The sequence below is a fragment of the Lipotes vexillifer genome, unplaced genomic scaffold (assembly GCF_000442215.2).
Source record: "Lipotes vexillifer unplaced genomic scaffold, Lipotes_vexillifer_v1.1 scaffold298, whole genome shotgun sequence".
Classification (NCBI taxonomy): domain Eukaryota; kingdom Metazoa; phylum Chordata; class Mammalia; order Artiodactyla; family Lipotidae; genus Lipotes; species Lipotes vexillifer.
The window spans coordinates 3,604,414-3,626,243 of record NW_006793272.1 but is presented as its reverse complement, the minus strand read 5'-3'; positions in this window follow the sequence as shown (position 1 = coordinate 3,626,243).

Sequence of the window (21,830 nt, the reverse complement as noted above, 5' to 3'; positions counted from 1 at the left end):
AGGACTTCAAAAATAAGACTAGAACTCCATCTATGCCCTATCTTCCATTCCATTTAAGTCCTTTTTGCAGAGATAACAACTATTTTTCTTTTTTCTTGGCCTTTTTCTATGCTTATTATCATCGTATTTAAGTAATCATAAAACATACAATATTAATTTTTTTCTTTGCTATTTTTATTAAACAATATGGCTTGTAAGTTTTTCCATGTCATACAGACATGTTTTATTCTTTTTAGCTGCTGCATAGTAATCCATAACATGAAACACAGTTTATTTAACCATTTTCCTTTTGGGTTTTTCCCATTTTCACTACTATAAACAGTGTTAGAAACATACTTTCCCATGCCTCCTTCTGTGTACATTCAAGTGTTTCTCTGAAGAGATATAGAGATTCGATTTTAGGCAGGGAATGGGGAAGGTAACTGACATTTACTTGAGCATTTTCATTCAACAAATCCACTCAAGAAATATTTACTGAATGCCTTCTAAGTTCAAGACACTGTTCTAGGTGACTAGGGTTATAACAAGGAATAAGACAGACAAGGACTCTCTTAATATAATTAACATTTAATATAACTCATTTAATTGACAATTACCTTCAGTGTTTGCCCATTTTACAGTGATGAAATCAAAGTTCAAAAACGCAACTTGCAAAGGAAAGAGTTGTAATTTGAACTCAACATCTATCTGAATGAAGAGTACAGGTTCTTTACCTTCCCCTCACATTCTGGGGGAGAATTCTTTTGCCTGTTGAGATGCATATTTCTGCTATTTTCCTAGAACACTTTTTTGAAGGTCAAGTTTAATTACACTTTGACATTACAGTCCTCAAAAAAAATAATACCAGCTATCATATTTTACTATCATATTTACTATCCACCAGGCTTAACAAGTACCTTATATATACCAAGTCATTTAATCCTGAAAAAAGCCTCTTTGTAGTTTATTTTACAAACACTTATATCACAGTCGATTTCTATCAGGCCTTGTTTTGAGTGCTTTACAGATAATTCAGTACATCCGCATAACAGTTCTAAAGAATAGGTGCTATTATTACCTAAATTTTACAGACGAGGAAAATGAGACTTTAAAGAAAAGTTAAGTAATTTGTTCAAAGTCACAAATCTGTGTAGTGGTAGAGTTGAGATGTAAACTTAAATGTGTGTCTCTACAACCTACTTTATTACTATACAATGCTACATTTCTTTAAAATGTCTTTAAAATATTTGAGGATGAGTGTCATGTAGTCCCCTGCCTTTGCCCTCCCCCAGTATTTCTTATGACAAGGATGATGTCTTCAGCCTGGTCTCGCCAACTGATATTAGAAATCAGCTTCATCATTCTATTTTATTTCCTCCCAGTGCAATGAAGTTTGTTTATTTTCCTTTAGAATGTGGTTCCCAGAACAGATACAGTATTCTAGGTGATTATGAAACCATCTAGAATTCTAGAAACTATGTTACTATTATTATTGCCTAGGATCTCATTAAATTGTTTTTCCAATTTTATTGAGAAATAATTGGCATGTATTACTGTATAAGTTTAAGGTGTACAGCATAATGGTTTGATTTACATATACTGAGAAATGATTACCACAATACTCTTAGTTAACATCAGTCATCTCATATAGATACAATAAAAAGAAAAAAAATTTTCCTTGTGATGAGAACTCTTAGGATCTACTCTCTTGACAACTTACCTATGTATCATACAGCAGTGCTAACTATAGTAATGATGTACATTATACTCCCAGTACTTATTTATCTTGTAACTGAAAGTTTATTGTCATTAAATTTTTGGTAGCCACGTCTACCTTTTGATTCATATTGAATTTACTGTTGCCACCCCGCACCTTATCCTTGTTATATATCACCATGATAGATTCAGTGCATTATTGTAGCTGGCAAGACATTTGAGGATCCTGACTCTTCCATTCAATGTAGAGGCTCTTACTCCCAGTTATGTATTATCTGCATATTTCTATGAGCGTGTTCTCACTTTATCCAAATAAGTCACTAATAAAAATACTTAAATGTAATTATCAAGAACAGAGCCTTACAGCACACAACTATAGACTTCATTCCAGATTGGCATTGATTATAAAAACAAGGTAGCTACAGATATAGTCATTGAATTAGTAATGAATCTACTTAAATGTCTTTGCATTCAGCTCATTTTTATCTACAGGAAAATAATTTTTAAGCATGTCAAATGCCTTGCTTTGTTCAGCTATACTATGTCTTCTGAAATTTCCTTATCTATAAACCAATAAATTCATTAAAGAAATAATTGAGTTACCATGTTTTGTTTTTATAGAGGAGCTGGTCAGAAGTTACTTAGATTATCTTCTTTAAAATCTATGTATTCTCCATTGCTTAGTAGCCATTCATTCACTTATCCCAGAAGTATTTATTGAGTGCCCACTGTGTGCCAGACACTATTCTAGGTTCTGATGCTACAACAGTGAATGAAACATAAAATTTTTAACATCATAGATGTCACATTCTATTATAAACAACCAGTGCTTTATAAAGGATAAAGAAGACCTGTAGTTATTTACATTAGAGAGCTGACTACAATTCACTGCTGGTTCTCCAATGTCATGATCTCCCATTTTGCAACTTCCAAAGCTGCAGACTGTGGGATACTCTGGAGCCAGGTGATTACTGCTAATCAAAAATTAGATAGGCCTTAGAGGTCACCACTTCCAACATCCTAGACAGTATGGAAATCCCTTTAACAGCATCCCCCAACCTATCTGCTCAACAACTTTATGATTACAAATCCTCATACTTGATGGTGTTGTAGGGATACTAGCTAGAATACAAGACAGGATTCAGGCATGCTTGGTTTTGCCAGACCAATCTAGGTAGTGAGCTATCAGACTTTTTGCATGGTGGACTAAGGTACCTATGCTATATAATCTTCATAATGAATTAACTTCCTTGCCCATTTCAGCTTCTAGAGGCCACCTATATCACATGGCTTGTGGCCTCTTCCTCTCTCTTCAACACCAGCAACAATGGGTCAAGTCTTTCTCATATCACATCACTCTAACCACTTCTGCATCCTGATTGCACTATTAAGGACCCTGTAATTACATTGAACACAATTGGACAATGCATGATAATCTCCCTCTTTCAAGGCCCTTAATTTAATCACATCTGCAAAGTCTTTGGCAGCTAAACCAACAAATTCACAGGTTCCAGAGATTAGGACATGGACACCTGGGGGGAGTCATTATACTGCCTACCAGGCCATCCTTCTGGTTTGAGTTGTATTTTCTTTCTTTTTGAGTTATTCAACATCTTTGGTATTTATTTGACAAAAATAATTCCTTTCCCCTTTTTTCTATTATTCCTGCCTTGTTGTGGACTCAGCATCACTCACTCTCCCTATTTTTACCTTTATATTTGCTCCACTGAAGCTTTTCAAAGTTTTTCTTGAATCAGAAGGTCTATATCACTAATGGACAGGTAACTGACACTATGAACAGCCTTACTCCATCCCTCTTGATATTTTTGTTTCCAAATTGTTCCCCACCATCATTAGTCTTGCCCTGCTTGGCAAGTGTGAGCATGAGGAATATGAGAATTCTGGTCACATTGTGTCTAGTGACCTCACATATTTTAGATAATCTGACTCTATCAGTATTCATGGTACTTAGAAGATATTCATGATTTTTTCAAAGGTTGTGTGTGAGTGTGAGAGAGAGAGACAGAGAGACAAAGACAGATAGACAGACAGGCAGACAGACTTAGCAACTTGGCTTGCAACTTTACTACAAGGTATATCCATTGTCTGTGGGAACAGTCATCTATTTTTCTCCCCTTTATGCGCCTCTTTGTCACTCTACTGACTCCCTTCACACTGTCTTTCTGCTAGGTCCTGAGTCATCATGACTGCCAATCTTTTCCTTAAACTTGCTCAGACCTATTCAGATGTTTCTATGATGCATTGTTATTTCTTGTATACCATTCCAGTATTAGCTTCATAGTGGCTTTATTATGGACATATCATTTGTTCTTTGAAACATTTTTTTTATCCCTTCTTTTTATTGCTTTTTAAAAATATTTTGACTCAGCAGAGCATGAGCCTGACTGGCACTGGGGAAGGTAGCCAAATTCCTTCCCTGACCCTTGATGGTCTTTGTGCCATGTTTTAATATCATTGTGCTCAAAGCTAAGTTTGTTTCCTTCCCATATTCCTCTAGCACATATGCTACCTTTTGAGAAACTGATTTCTACCATTAAGATTGTGTGATTTAAAAAGAGGAAAAGAATCAAAGCTCAATTTCCATTTTGTATTTGCATATAATTCTAGTAAGTTCTATAAGTGGACTTTCTTTCTTTGCATGCAAGATCCTGTATAGACAGGGGAAGGGAATTAATTTTTATCTTCATTTCTTATATACTAGGCACCGAGATAAGTGCTTTACATCTATTGTTAGTAGATTCTTAACATACTAATTTGCCTCAAGTACATTTGCATAGCCTCCATGAGGGACAATTGACAATTATAAGTCTTACAAAATGTGAGAATGCTTTACAAAATTCTCTTCAAAGCTGAAGATGTGCTCTTCCAAAAATATCCTTTCATATATGTGTCTTAGTCAGCCTGGACTGCTATAACAAAATAGCATAGCTGGGTGGCTTAAACAACAGATGTTTATTTCTCACAGTTCTAGAGGCTGGGAAGTCTAAAATCAAGGTGCCAGAATATTCAGTTCTAGGTGAGGGCCTGCTTCCCAGCTTGCAGACTGCTGCCATCTCATTGTGTGCTCACAAGACCTCTTTAGCATGGTCATTTGGGGAGAGAGGGAGAGAGAGACTGAGAGATTGAGAGATAGATAGAGATCTCATATCTCTTCCTCTTCTTATAAGGACACTAATCCCATCATGAGGGCGGTATCCTCATGACTTCATCTAAACCTAATTATCTCTCAAAGGCTCCATCTCCAAATATTGATACTATCACATCGGTAGTTAGGGCTTCAACATATAAATTTGGGGAGGGTGGCAGGGGGAATACAAAGGTTTAGTCCATAATGACGTGGAAATAACTTAATAATAATATTTGGATGCTTGGTATATATTAAATACTATCTGAGTATTTCAAATACAATATCCTATTTCTCTACATTTTTAGCCTCAGGCTAATACTCAAATGATGAAGAGTAATAAATTTTAAATCCCACAAAACATTGCAATTATCTAGTGGGTCTAGTTGTCCCAAGGAGAGAGATTTAATATCAAGGTGTAACCAAGCAGGACCCTATGGTACCTTCCCAGGACAGTCACCTCCCCCATATCCTCTGTTTTAGCTCCTCTCTGAAGCACCTAGATAATAACATCTGATGCACATTTTCTGAGTTGTTTTACAGATCTAAAACCTCCAGCAAATGTGTTTTGAGAGCTAGCTACCCTGGACTCCTTTGTTTGGTGACCTGGACTCCAATAAATGCTGCACTTTCCTTCACCACAAGCCAGTGTCAGTAGATTGACTTTACTGTGAGTGGGTGAGTGGACCCAAGTTTGGTCTCATAACACAGGATCCATCCCCTTCATACATTTTTAAAAGGAACTAATATTTATTGAGAGCTTAATATATATTAAGCATACTGATTGGTAATTTACTTATATAATTTTATTAGTATGGGTACCCAGATAAGCTACTTAGGGAAGAAAAATTTCTCCTTTACCCTCTTAGGGTCTCTAGCTGAGTCTAAAAATTAATCTGATATAAGACAGATTAACAAAATAAAATCATACAAGTTTTAATAGAATTTTAAATTTAAATGGGAGTTTTCACAAGAAAATAAAGTTCTGAAGAAATGACCAGAGCAGAACGTATATATATATATATATTAGACAAAGAAATTATAAATTTGTGAAGAAATGATAAGTCAAAGAGGTTTGGGCTAAGGACAGTAAATTGTGGGGAAGTGACTAGGAGATATATAGGGGGAAAACTAGTGGAAGATAAGGATTATTTTGGTAAGTTTGTTTGTACAGGTTCATTTCAGAATTGATTCCCAGTCTTTGGTGATGAGGATGTTCTTCTCTTCTTGATACAGGGAAGGTACCTTACTCATGGGAAATTTTATGCCCTGTTTTTAGGTTTTAAAAAAGGAAGTCAGCAATATTTTGGGTGGCATATCCTGAACTTCTTCACTAGAATGGGGCTGGGAAAGGAGGATCATTCAAGGCAGAAAAAACAGAAAGTTCAAAGATAAGGCTTGAATGAGATTGACTTCTTCAATAAAGTGATCTTGGGAAGAGGTGACAGTGTTATTGCTACATTCCTCTCTCCCCACGTTTTCCCTTTAAGTTCTTTATTACCTGTCAGTAGCACTCAGTACCCCTCAGTCCCTTACTGCTTCCTTAATGTCTGGGATACATTATAGCAACATAAAAGACAAATGCCTCTTTATGATATAAAATGCAAATCTCACTTTACAACAGTCATCTCCAATCCCATTACTACTCCCAGGATACACAAGAGCTTTCCTGATAACTGAGAAAAAAAATCTTTTCTGAGTGGGTTCCAAAGCTGCCTCTTTGTTTTCCTGCAAAACTAGTTTCTTCATGGAAAACAACAACAAAATACCCAAAAAACAAAAAACAAAAAAAAATGTTGTCTTGGTGGGTCTCTGGATCTGAACATAAAGTCTACACAAGAATGTAAGTTTATGAGGACAGATATTTTAGCTAATTCATAGTGCCAGTTACATACACATGAAACTGAGCTGGACCATGTGGGGCTCCTGGGCACAGAAGCCTTTCTGTCCCGTTTCTTGTAGGAAACAGACTTCGGCCTCCATGACCTTCCCTGGGTTCCAAAGGGCAGATTTGCTAATCCAGGAAAGAGGGGATGCCAGGACAGGGGAGGGGCAGCCAGGAAACAATAGTGCAGCCTCGGGGAGGGTCCTGGTTCCATCTCAAATGATACACAAAGCAATGTCTTTAAGCTCTTTAAGAAGTCAGTATTCTTCATACCAGAGAAACATCACCTGAGGCTACATTAGAGGAACCAGAGAAGCTCATCAGAAAGATTACCTAAAACCAGATTAGAGGAGTGCAGGTCCTGCACACACCCTAGTCTTATCAGCAACCCTGCCCTTGAACATTTGCTATAAAACTCCTCATCAAATCCTCCGGGGTTGGGACACAATTTTGAGAGGCCTGAGCCTGCTGTGGCTCCCTTTGCCTGGCAAAGCAATAAAGCCATTCTTTTCTACTTCACCCAAAACTCTGTCGCCGAGATGCAACTCAGCACCAGCGCACAGAGGCTGAGCTTTCGGCATCTCTTACACACACGCACACACCTTCCTTTACTTCAGTGTACTCTAGTTCCTTTACCTCCCTCATATCACAGAAGCAACTCTATCTCCCTTAATACAACCCTACTGTACACTTTTCTCACTATTTTCCTCATAAGCTCCAAGTTAGTAAGAGAAAGGAACATTGAAGTCAACCAAGTAATTTTTTTGTTATACAAGCCTGCAAGAACATAAGCTTTCATACGTAGCTTTCAGCTGGCATCTAAGCAAGTCATTAGACCTTTCTTGTGCACTGTATTTTGTGACAGATGATATTAGCGTTCACCAAGATTTTGGGTTCTTCTCTACTTTCAAGCACATTCCCCTTCAAAGTTAGATATACAGATGTAATTTGTTTTGGTCAATGAACCATCATCAGAAGTGTCACTTCTGGGAAGAAACATTTAAGAGTCAGTGCACAATTCTCCATGCTCTTTCTTCCCAGATTCTAGAAATCATAAAAGCATGTGTTGATGAGGTCTGATGAGACTGAAGCAATCTAGCATACAGTGCCACTATATGGAGTACAGCTTCGTTTAGGAACTCACCTGGACCTGAAGCACTTTGAATGAGTGAGGAATACACTTCTGTTGTTAAACTGATAAAATTTTGGTGGTATTGTTACTCAGAATCTGGGTTCTCCCCTTGGTGGGTGTCAAACTAAAAGACACAGCCAAGCCAAAGATGGGGAGAAGGAAGGATTACTTGCAGCAAGTAAGAGGAATACCAGGGATATTTCCCAAATTAGTGTCTCTCCGAACAGTAAAATTACAGAAGTTTTAAGCTAAGGATACATGCATATTCATGAAGGCACTTGGGCAGTAGATAGAGGCCAAGCTATAGTTGATTGAAGTCAGGAGGGTCAGAAAAGATCAACCTCATCCCTTAGGTTCCAGTTGATCTGGTGGTTGAGCACTTCAGGCTAATCTTTACCAATGAAACAGAGACAGGGAGTCTTTATAACAGATATGTTATCTTTGCTATTATTAATTCTCTTGCCTGATAACAGTGTTTTGTTCCTGCATTCTTTTGTCCCCTTAAGATCATTAATTACTGAGATCTGTTCAAGGAGAAGCATTGTGGCCAGGCTTAGATCACAAAATGGCTTAGGCCCAAAATGGCTTCTCTTATGTCAAGAAAGCCATGCCTGGTTCTCTTTCTCCAGGCACCCCCTACCCTATCTGGTTACAGTATTACTTCAGCATAACCCAGCTTATCCTGATTGATAAAGAAATTAGATACATAGAAAAAATAATGAAATCCTGCCATTTGCAATGATATGGATGAACTTATGATAAGTGAAATAAGCCAGACACAGAATGACAAATACTGTGTGATCTCATTTATATGTGGAATCTATGGCCAAAATCATAGAATCTAAGAGGAGAATGTTGGTTGCCAGAGGCTAGTGGGGAGGGTGAAATAGGGAGATGTTGGTCAAAAGGTACAAAGTTTCAGTTGTACAAGATGAATAACTTTTGGAGATCTAATGTACAGCATAGTGGCCATAGTTAATAATAATGTATAGTTGAAATATTCTAAGAGGGTATATCTTAAGTGCTCCCACCACAAAAATAAGAAGAAAGAAAGAAAATGTTAACTATGTGGGGTGAGAGATATGTTAATTACCTTGATTGTGGTGATTATTTCACAACATATACAGATATCAAAACATCAAGCTGTATGTATTAAATATATACAAATTTTACTTGTCAGTTATACTTCAAGAAAACTGAAAAAAAAAATTGGATACTTAGAAGTAGGATGTTATAAAAGCATAAACTAGGTGGCATTGACTCAATGGTTCAAAGGGATACAACCGGGAAACTACTATTACAGGCTGTAAAAATTGTTATCTAGATTATGGGAGTAGAACTCTTATCCTGTGATAATTGGCAAAGCAGATCATGTACCTAACTCACTTGCACCTCTAGAGAAGGATGTTGGAAAATTGGAAGAAGTTACAAGAAAGAGTTGAACTCAGGAAAATTTGGTCATTTTTAAACCTGATATGAAAAGGATTAGAGAGTTCAGAAATTCAGATCGTTTTACAGTCAAATAAATAAAAGACAACTACTTCTCTATTTAAAATCAAATTTAAAAAGATAAGATTGAGAAAATCTTTGAAGAATAACCATTCAGTAAATTCCTTCTGTAAAGTAAACTTCCTTAAGTCAAATCGATTATCAGTATGGGTACCCATTAAATCTCTTCAGTTGTATGAAACGACTCAGAATAAGGGTATGCTTTTTTTCACTAAAGCACTAGGCTCAAGGTTCCAGCTTTTAGGTCAAGATAGAGAATTAAGGGAAAAGAAAGCAAAGAAATATATGAGTTCTTTGTATGAATTACATCTTGAAAATAACTGTGGCTTCTTAGAACATGTTGTTGACTGCAATCAAATGGTTGAGAATCACTGATATAAAGTGACAAATTCTATTTTTAAAAAAAATTTTATTGATGTATAGTTGATTTATAATATGTATTCATTTCAGGTGATTCAGTATTTTTATATTTATATTTATATTGTATTCATTTCAGGTGATTCAGTATTTTTATAGATTATACTCCATTTAAAGTTATAAAATATTGGCTATATTCCCTGAGCTCTACAATACATACTTGTAGTTTATTTAGTTTATACATTGTAGTTTGTATCTCTTAATCCCCTACCCATTTTTACACTTCCCCCTTCCTTTCCCCACTGGTAACCACTAGTTTGTTCTCTATATCTGTGACTTTGTTTCTGTTTTGTTATATGCATTCATTTGTTTTAATTTTTAGATCCTATGTATATGTGCTTTCATACAATATTTGTCTTTCTCTGTCTGACTTATTTCACTAAACATAATACCCTCCAGGTCCATCCATATTGTTCCAACTGGCAGAATTTCATTCCTTTTTATGGCTGAGTAATAATTCATTGTATATATATACCACATCTTTATCCATTCATCTGTCGATGGACATTTAGGTTGCTTCCATTACCTTGGCTACTATATTGTAAATACAGTGCTGCTATGAACATTGGGGTGTGTGTATCTTTTCAAGTTAGTGTTTTTGTCTTCTTCAGATATATACCCAGGAGTGGAATTTCTGGATCATATGGTAGTTCCATTTTAAGTTTTTTGAAGAACCTCCATACAGTTTTCCATACTGGCTACACCAATTTACATTCCCACCAACAGTTGTACCAGGGCTCCCTTTTCTCCACATTCTTATCAATATTTGAGATTTGTAGACTTTTTGATAACAGCCATTCTGACAGATGTGAGGTAATATCTCATTGTGGTTTTGATTTGCATTTTTCTGATGGTTAGCGATGCTGAGCATATTTCCATGTGCCTGTTGACCATCTGTATATATTCTTCAGAACAATGTCTATTCAGGTCTTCTGCCCATTTTTTAATTGGGTTGTTTGTTTTTTTGATGTTGTGTTGTATGAGCTGTTTATATATTTTGGATATTAACCCCTTATCAGTCACATCATTTGTAAATATTTTCTACCATTCAGTAGGCTGTCTTTTCATTTTGTCAATGGTTTCCTTTGCTGTGCAAAAGTTTTTAAGTTTAATTAGGTCCCATTTGTTTATTTTTGTTTTTGTTTCCTTTGCCTTAAGAGACAGATCAAAAAAATATTGTTACAGTTTATGTCAAAGAAAGTTCTGCCTATGTTTTCTTCTAGGAGTTTTATGGTTTCTGGTCTCACATTTAGGTCTTTAATTCATTTTGAGTTTATTTTTGTATATGGTGTGAGAAAATATTCTAATTTCATTCTTTTACATGTAGCTGTAAAGTGACTAATTTTAGAGTTTTGTGGTCTTTTTCCTATTTGTTTTGTTGTATTGTGGTGCTACTATATATATATATATATATATATATATATATATATATTTATTTATATTTATATTTATATATATATATATTTATATTTATATTTATATATTTATATTTATTTATTTATTTATTTATTTATTTATTTAACGCATTTTATTTTTGGCTGCGTTGGGTCTTCGTTGCTGCGCGCGGGCTTTTCTCCGGTTGCGGCGAGCAGGGGCTACTCTTATTTGCATCGGCAGGCGGACTCCCAACCGCTGTGCCACCAGGGAAGCCCCACAATATATTTTTTTAATACTTAAAATATTCTTAGTATTGGACCTCTAATTTTGCTTCCTATTTTCTTAGTATTTTAGACTTATTTTTGGTTTGATATTTTAACTTTTGTGTTTTGAAATAGCCATCATTTAAAAAGTGCTTACTGCTGTTTTCAGTTCTTAATGCTTTAGTGCTTTAGTATTTTTAAAGTTCTCTGAATTCTTTTTTTTTTTTTTTTTTTTGCAGTACGCGGGCCTCTCACTGTTGTGGCCTCTCCCGTTGCGGAGAACAAGCTCCGGATTCGCAGGCTCAGTGGCCATGGCCCATGGGCCCAGCCACTCTGCGGCATGCAGGATCTTCCCGGATCTGAACACGAACCCATGTCCCCTGCATCGGCAGGCGGACTCTCAACTATTGCACCACCAGGGAAGCCCTCTAAATTCTTTTAAGTTTTCATTAGTTGTTATATTCTAGATGTTGGAATTTTTTCAGGTTGATTTTATTGCATAAACTGGTATTATTTCCTGATAAAACCTCTGATAATATTATTTTGAATCATTTAATAACAGTTTACAATGTTAAGCATTTTAAAACATAAGGTTTAGATCTTTTTAAACTACATGTTGCCATTAACTTCCATTGAGTATAGATACAGCTGAGTCAGAAAAAAAAAATAAACTGAGTATCTATCAAAACAATTATCATCTAACCACAAACAACCCAACTGTAATAAATGTATTAGTTCTATCATTATTCATGAAACAGTAAAGAATTTACTGCATTATTTAAAAAAAATTGGATGGTTTAAATATGGTAATATTTAATTCACAGAAGAAGAAAGAAAACCAACAAACAAGACTACACTTCAACTAACAAACTTTACCCACCATGCTTACATATTTAGTTCTAAATATTGAGGGGATTTTGACGAAACTCTTTCATTTGAAAGCTAAAACTTTTCAAACAAAATGAAATGCTAAATTTAATTAACTAATAGATACTTTTCTCTCAACAGTGCAGAATATTCCTTTATCTGACTAAAATTGATAAAAACAACATGATCCATATTAATGATATCAGTGGTACTAAAGGTTCAGATACTTTTATCTCTCTTGACACCCAGCCCTAGCCCCCCAGTAAAATATTCCAAGGAATTTTAAATGCAGAAAACTTATTTCTCCTGAGTGGACTAATAAGATGTATTTATAGTCTCAGGCTATCTGTCTTTCTATCTATCTATCATCAAAAAATATAGCAAAAAATCCTGTTCTAATAATCAGCCCAAGATCTATTTAGAAACTCAAGTGATAGGCCCAGAGGTTCAGAAAAACAAAACAAAAAAACACAATTAATCCTTATTTAGTGCTTATTGTGGCAGTTTAAAAATAAATGCCAATTTTTAAACACTCCTCCCATTGAGATTTAGGGCATAATTCCCCTTCCCTTGAATACTGAGATGGCTTGACTAATAGAACTTGGCAGAGGTAAAATTCTGGGACTTTTGAGATTAGGCCATAAGATGTCTTGCAGCTTCCACCTAGGTCTCTGGGGGCATTTACTCTTGAAGTCTTGTGCTACCATCAAGAAATCTGTTTATCTGTGGCTGCTTTACTGGAGAGATCATGTGAAAAAACCCTGGTACTAGAGGAGAGGCAGTCCCAGAAGAACTCAGTCTTCTAAACATTATTGCCAAGGCACCAGGCAAGTGAATGAATCTTAGATCCTCTAGGCCTTCCCAGCCATCAGCTGAATGCCACAGAGTGACCCAAGTTGACACCATGTGGAGCAGATGAATCACTCAGCCAAGTATTGCTGGAATTCCTAACACACACAAAAGAAATGAGTTATAACAAAGGATTATTCTTTTTAGCCACCAAGTTTTGAGGTAGTTTGCATCAGAAACTGTGCAGAGCCTGATTTATAGCACTTGCAAGCTAACTAGCTGACTTGGGTCAGAGACAAAGGGCCTTATTACTTATTCACAGCAAAAGGAGTCATGAGAACTTCATGTTGGTTTGTGTGGTATCCTCATGCTATCCATGTCCCACTGGGGCAACCCAAAGGGCCCATGATGGATGCCTATACATGCAGTGGGTTATGTTACAGGAGAGTAACATTAAGCTTAGATAATTCAACACTTTTATAGAAAGCAGAAGCAAACCTGCTCCTTGTCTGGAAGGAGATATTACCACACCCTTCAGAGGTTGTTTCTGAAAATACAACTTTGAGAAATTGTCCAGGTAAAAAGTGATCAGGACCTTGAATTTTCAGCATATACCCAATGAGAATGTGCAGAGATGCTTAGGAACCATGGTGGATTTTTTCTCCCAGCACAGTGTTACACAACAACATACTTCATTTCCTATAGGACATTTATCACTATATAATGAGAGCATACCCTGGTCCCTGGGTACTGAGAAATAAAAATTACAGTTGTTTTTGTGGAATCTCATGGGTAAAAGAAATACAGTATGATAGAGATTTGCTATCTCTTTGCAAAATTTCTGGTCTCGAGTTTAAAAACAAAACACCTCTCTTTCAGAGTGATCTTCATTTTCAATTCCCCTTTCCTCCCATTAACACTTAATTCTGAAAAGCAGGACTTTTTTAATATTGTGTCTTAGTTTCATGATGGGATTAATGGAGTACAAAAATATCCTCAAATTGTGTAAAAAGTGTTATATATGTCCGTTTATACACATCTTTCTCTAGAGGGATGAGACATAGCTATTGTCAGATTTTCAAAGAAATATGTGACTTAAGCAAGGTTAAGAATAGTGAAGATATGGGGGAAATTCACTATATTTACATTAACCAACTTAGAGGTTTACCTTTTAAGCCCTAAAAATGCTTCATCAGCCATCATTGGCAAGCTAATCTCTAACCACTGACTATTTGTAAATGGCTTGGTGTTGTACTGTGTGAGACAGTAACTTTGGTGATTCTGGAAAATTACTTTCCCATGTTTCAGGGTGTGTTATGTGGAAATTTTATTGGCAGAATTGGAGTAGGTACATTAGGACTGTGAAGAATCTAACCTGCAGAAATGACATTAATCCTTTTTCTGATGAGACTAAGCCAGCACAAGCACACAGATTACCTGGTTTAGATTTCTCAAATTATTGTTCCTCCATTAACTATAGAGTCTGCACAGAACTGGATAAAATAGGCTTTGGAACATAAACCTTATTCACAAGAAGTCAAAGATCCCAGAGTACATCTGGTTCCTTCTGACATTATACCTAAGTTAATAGCACTGAACTTCGTGACAGGAATAAAAACTCAGATGTCAGTATAAATCCCATGTTATCCTCCTCCCCTATGTAACTGGTATATCTATACAGCATAAATCTCCTGTCAACATTTATAGGTATTATTGCCTCCTTAGTAAATGAAAGAGTATACTATATATTTAAAAGCCATTATATTTTGATTATGCTAATTCCAGATAGATTAAAATTAATTACTTTTATAAAAACTTAGTTGAGATATTCAGGGGTTGTTTTGGGGACAAAATTCATTTCTTAGTTTTCAAAGTCTTCTGTTAAACTGAACTCATTTATTTTATTTCAAATTTAAAGCAAGTCATTTTGGTTACAGCAGAGATTCAAAACAGCTTAATTCATTAAATTAAAATATAGCACTAGTTAAATGACTCCAAACAATTATTTTTTTAAAGATACAATTAATTTTGATGATAGCCATTCTGACAGGTATGAGGTTGTATCTCATTGTGGTTTTGATTTGCATTTTTCTGATGATTAACCATGTTGAGCATCTTTTCATGTGCCTGTTGGCTATCTGTATTTCCTCTTTGGTAAAATGTCTACACAGGTCTTCTTCCCTTTGTTAAAATCTGTTTGTTTGTTTTTTTTGATGTTGAGTTGTATGAGCTATTTATATGTGTTGGATATTAACCCTTTATCAGTCATAACATTTGCAAATATTTTCTCCCATTCAGTAAGTTGACTTTTCCTTTTGTCAATGGTTTCCTTTGCTGTGCAAAAGCTTTTAAGTTTAATTAGGTCTCATTTGTTTATTTTTGCTTTTATTTCATATGCTTTAGAAGACGGATCCAAAAAAATAATACTACGATTTATGTCAGAGAGTTCTGCCTAGGTTTTCCTCTGGGAGTTTTACAGTATATGGTCTTACATTTAGGTCTTTAATCCATTTTAAGTTTATTTTTGTATATGGTGTTAGAGAATGTTCTAATTTCATTCTTTTACATGTAGCTGTCCAGTTTTCCCAGTACCATCTACTGAAGAGACGCTTTTCTCTGTTGAATATTCTTGCCTCCTTTGTCAGAGATTAGCTGACCATAAGTGCATGGATTTATTTCTGGGCTCTCTATTCTGTTCCATTGATCCATATATCATTATCAAAAAAGTAAAAAGATATCCACACAGTAGGAAAAAAATTTGAAAATTGTATATATGTTAAGGGACCAGTGTCCTGAATTTATAAAGAACCCATAACTTATACCAAAATGATAAACAACCCAATAAATAAATGTACAAAGGACTTGAATAGATATTTTTCCAAGAAGACATACAGATTACCAGTAAGCACATGAAAAAAATCCTCAAGATCATTAGTCACCAAGAAAATGCAAATCAAAACCAAAAAAAGGTACTACTTTATACCCCGTTGAATGACTATAATAATCATAAAAAAAGAAAAATAACAAGTGTTGGCACAGATGTGGAGAAATTGGTACCCTTGTGAATTCCTAGTAAGAATGCAAAACGGTTCACCTGATACAAAAACATGTTTGGTGGTTCCTCAAAAAGTTAAACATAAAATTACCATCTGACCTTGAAATTCCAATTCTAGGTATATATCCAAAAGAACAAAACAGGTATTCAATCAAATACGTGTACATGAATGTTCATAGTAGCATTATTCACAATAGCCAAATGTTGAATTGCTCGTGTCCATCAAGGAATGAATGGATAAACCAATTGTATATAGATACTATGGAATATTATTCAGCCATAAAATATGGATGAAGTACTGATACACAGTACAACATAGATGAACCACCAAACCATTATGCTAAGAGTAAGAAGCCAGATACACTATGTCACATATTGTATGATCCCATTTATATAGATATCCAGATTAGACAAATCCATAGATATCCAGATTTGTGGTTGCCAGAGACTGCAAGGAAGGGGAATGGGGAGAAAGTATTTAATGGCTAAGGAATTTTACTTAGAAGTGATAAAATAGATGTGGTGGTTGTATAAAATGCCACTGAATTTTTCACTTTAAAATGGTTATTTTTATGTTATGTGAATTTTATTTCAATAAATTATTTAAAAAATAATGCTCCAAAATATTTTTTTCAAATTTGATACAAAACATGCAGAAACCTTAGGGAAACCTTACAAGAATAAATAGAATGAAAACTACCATATGTAAACCAAAGTGAAACTGTTAAAATCCAAAGGTAAATATAAAACCTTGAAAGCAGTCAGAGGAAAAATTTCACTTTGTGTACAGTGGAAAAACAATAAAAAGCACAGCTGACATCACCAGAAGCAATGGAAGTCAAGAAAAAAAGAGAAAACATCTTTGGATTGATGAAACATCAACAAAACTTTAAGCATTCCATAAGCAGTAAAAATATTCTTCAGAAATATAAGTGAAAGAAAGAACATTTCAGATAAATTGAGAGAATTTTCTACCAGCATCTGACACTGTAATACTAAATGATAGTCATAAGATTAAAGGGAATGATGCCCGATGGAAACTGAAAATCAAGCAGGAAAAAATAGCAATGTGTAATGAAAGACTACTTGCTTTTTATTTTTTGTAATGTAATCTCCTTAAAATACATTTGACTTAAAAAAAATCAATGACGTAGAAAGGCATTTGTAACACAGAAGTAAACAATAGCATGAAATATGGATGGTGAATCAGTTATTATTTTCGTGAAGTGGGAAATGGGACATCAGAAGTTGACATGGGAAGTAGGAAGTATAAAGTGCAAAGTACAAAGTATGAAGTAGGACATATGAACAGTCCTGAGAGAAGTTTGAAGTGTTAAGTGGTATAATATTGAATTGGTGTTTTTACTATTATTCTTAGAGCTGTATAGTTACATTTTAAAAATGTTTGTATGTACGATTCATAATTGAAAAAATGTCTAGCCTAGCTTAAAACTTCAGTCTCATTACAAGCTCCAGTAAAGTCTCTGCATATAGCTCCAAGGCCAGGAATTGAGAAGAGAGCAAACTTTGCTAATAACCTACATCCTCTTTCTTAGTTTTTGATTCTCCTATGCTATCGGTTACAAGGAGAAAAGGTGGGGAAAAATAGAAAGTATCTCCTTAATTAACTGATAGCATTTTGAAGACTTCTTGGTTAATGTTGCTGATTTTCTGAATGACAAACAGTTTCTCTGCCCTCTGTGTGACAGGCACCCAAATGCTGACTTTTCCATTGTGGGCACATATGAGTATTTTTGAGGACACCTAGGACTTTCCCACAGCACAATTCCCATCCTTTTCATCCCCTACCAAATTCTTCAGCCAGTAGCCCACTCAAAGAACACATACCCAGCTACTTCCCTCAGTAACCACTTAAACTGTAGATACTCAGGTGTTGTTCCTTTGTTGAGCTGTAGAAGTATAGGCTGCTCCACTGGCATCTCTTCTTTAAGTCCTTCCTTCTTTCCACAAGTCTCTCTCTCTCTCTTTTTATTTTTGTTTATTTATTTGTTTTCTGATCAAGTTGGTATAAGGGACATAACAGCAAGCCTGCTGTCGAAGCAAGTATCTAGCCAGGGGATAAAATGCCTCTCTATTCTTCTGGCATGCACCCCAAATTTTATGAATGATTTTCCTAGGAATGCCACAGAATTTAATTTCAAGAAGAAAATAGCACCCCTTCCCCACTATCATAAGGAGGCAGAGGAATAACTTGGATAGCATCTACGTTCCCTGGTACTCGCCTTATATACTGGGGTGTAGTAAGGTGGTGGTTGATTATAGCATGGGCAAGTTAGAATACCTGCAATGTGACATCTGGACCCAATTTTGGGCAGCTTGATGGAGGCTCTTTTTAGAAAAAGATAGTACCTTATTTTTTTAAGCATTTTTAGTGACTTCTAGTGGACAACCCCAAGGCGATAAGAAAAGTCCTGTTATATTAGACTCCCACATTTATTGTGTGTCCTCTGGCAAGTCTCCTATATTCGCCCAACCTTACTTTTTGTACCATTACATTGAAAAGAATAATGTACCTACCCTTTCAGAGTTTTTTTTAAAATTAAATAAGTATGGATGTAAAGGGCTTATAGAGACTAAATGCTCAAGAAAATTTAAGAGAGTACTTTTAAATGTTTATTTGAGGAAAAACCCTAATTTCAGTAGAAGTTAAACAAATACGATGATTGTAACGTTTCATGACTTTTGGGAAAAAGATCCTTTACAGAATGTAAACTTTATTACATATGCTAAAGTCAAAATAAATTATATCATTAGTAAGAATAATATATGAATCAATGCATTGGTAATAGAACTATAATTATCTTTCAGTGAAACACAGTTCCTTAATTTTAACTTTGGTTTTAAATTTGGTTATTCTGTGCATTTGATTAAAAAAGAGATTATTCTTTGGAATTTGTTCAATTTTTAAACCTAAGTACTTCCATTCCTTTACATTTTTTTTCTTCTTCAAATCAGCAGGCTACTTATACTGGATTTTTCACTTTGGAATTAGACACTGAGATGATTCATTATGATATATATTTAATACAAAAGTAGGCATCATAGGTTATTTTTGATGATAGTATGTTTCACAATTGGGAATTAGTTTGAGACTTGTGAAAATTAAAGGAGCTTATTCCTATAAAGCACTTAGCAAGGTGCCTGTCATATAGTGAAATTTCCATAAATGCCGGCTACTATTACAATGATTATGAAGCTTTCTACACAGGCTTTTAACTATTATCATCATGCCAAATTAACCTATAATAATAGAATGCTAATAGGAGAAAAGTGGAGTTGCACAATGATAATTGAAAACTATATTTATTCACATGACTTCTCATTTTTAAAAGCACAATTTTCATGTTATTAAAATAATGTTGAATAGGGGAGATGAAAAATACAGTAATTCTTATCCAGATGTCTAGAAACATTAGTTTCATAGCTTATCAGATATCAAAGGGCATTGATAAACCTTTATTTTATGGCATGGTGATAATTTATTTTAAAGTTTGCTAAATTGAGAAAATATGAAAATGATGGACATGTGCCATAAAAGTTTAAAATAAAAAATGTATATTTGCCTTTTTTTTACATAGGGCCTTTTCTTAGAGTATACAAAATCAATAGTTTGACTTCAACACTATCTTTCTGATATAAACTATATCAGATAGTTCATTTTTATAATTTGTTTGTGTTTCCTTAAAGTGGATAGGAAACTTGAAGAAAATGGGCAAGAAATCTGAGTTTAGAAATCTGAAAATATTAATTTTCCCTATATTTTCAGTCTCATCCACACCAAATTCATGAGCAATGTTTAGAGAAACACTTTTAATAATATTTTCCAAAGCAGTGAAGTTACTTTTCATAGAAAGAACAACCTTCTTTTTACATTTATATTTCATCACTTTACATAGTATTTCCTTAAGTTACTTAATATATTAACATGTACAAGTGGCATAAATAAGTTTTGGAACAAACTCAGCAGATTCTTGGTAAGCATAGAATTTGAATAGTGGAAGGACAAGCATGTGAAGGTACTAAAAATGCAGTCAACTAGCAGTGAGCATTTAACCTGCCCTGGGCATCAATTAGAATGCTTTATAGAGAAAAGCAAGTCATTTTGACAAGTCGGTTAGTTAACTGGTAGTCTGGCATGGGTGCTTATTTGTTTTGTATTCTAATAAGATGACATTTTAAACTGCTATAACTGAGACAACTGATCCATTTAGTCACCATTTCTAGGTAGCATAGATTTTTATCAGTGAGTTTAGAATTATACAATTTATTTTCATTTTGGGGGGAATTAAAAAATAACTAAATCCCTTTGAACTAAATAAATGTGAGTTCCAAAGAACCACTCAGATATTATTTTCCTTAACCTTTTGTTAAAGATGCCCCCCAAAAGATAAGTAATTTAAAATGTCCATAGGACATAATTTCAAACTATTAAAATCATAGATTTGTTCCTCAGAATGTACTGCATATTTGGGAGATGGGCATGGTCAGGAGCATTGTCCCTTGGTGTCTTCCAGCAGCATTATCTAACCCTAAATGTATATGAAGCCCTTCCTCATATACTGTGATTCAGAACTCCAGATGTCCGAGTTCCACCAAAGAAGAAATATGCATTTATTTTTCTCATTCTCCTTTTGTTTTGGGGTGATTTTCAAGATGGTTAAACTCGAAAATTCCATTTTTACTCCACCATTTTTTAAAACCAGATTTCTCAATCAAATCTTTTCAAGAAGAGTTAAATTTAGAGAAATTTCCTTCTCACACATGAAGCTTTCATACTTTTTTTGGAAATTAAATTTTCATACTTGATGCACATTATTTCAAAGGTCACTGGCATAATGATTTATTTAAGTATCCCAAGCCTCCAGTAAACAGCAAGGTATGAGAATAACTACTTCTTGGTTAAAATACAAATGATAGAGACTACCTTAGTATTTTGTTTTGTTTTGGAATAACTTATGATTTATAACTCTGTTTTTATTACAAATTTCCACATTTTCTTTTGGTGTTATTTTTCTTAATTCTGAAAACTTCTTTCATAATTTCTATAGCAATGCAAGTCTGTTAGTGACAAATTCTTTAACTTTTCTTTGATCTAAAATTGTGTGTTTTGCCTTTATTAATGAAGGCTAGATATCAGATTTTTTTTCAGCACTTAAAAACGTTTTTCTAATACCTACTGACCTCCACTGTTTCCTTTATAACATTGCTGTTCATTAAATCATTTTCTCCTGATTTAATGCACTATTTTTTCATGTTTTCATATTTTCTCTTTTTATTTGGTCTTAAGCAGCTCAACTATGATATGTCTAGCTGTGGCTTTTCTTGTATTTATCTTGTTTGGGCTTCAATGAATTACATGAATCTGTAAATTTATATATTTGGCCACATTCGTGATTGTGTTTGCCATTATTTATTCAAATATTTTTTTTCTCCTCTATTCTCTCTTCTCTTTTTTTGGAACTCAAATTATGCAATGTTAGATATCTGCTAATTAAAAAAAAAAGTTTTTTTCTTTTTTCAGATAGGATTTCTATTTATCTATCTTCAAATTTCCTGACTTTCCCCCCCCATTCTTCTGTTAAGCTTATTCAGTCATTTATTTTATTTTAAAATGTTGCATTTTTAACACTAGAAGTTCCCTTTTGTTAATTTTTATAAATTTTATTTTCCTGCTG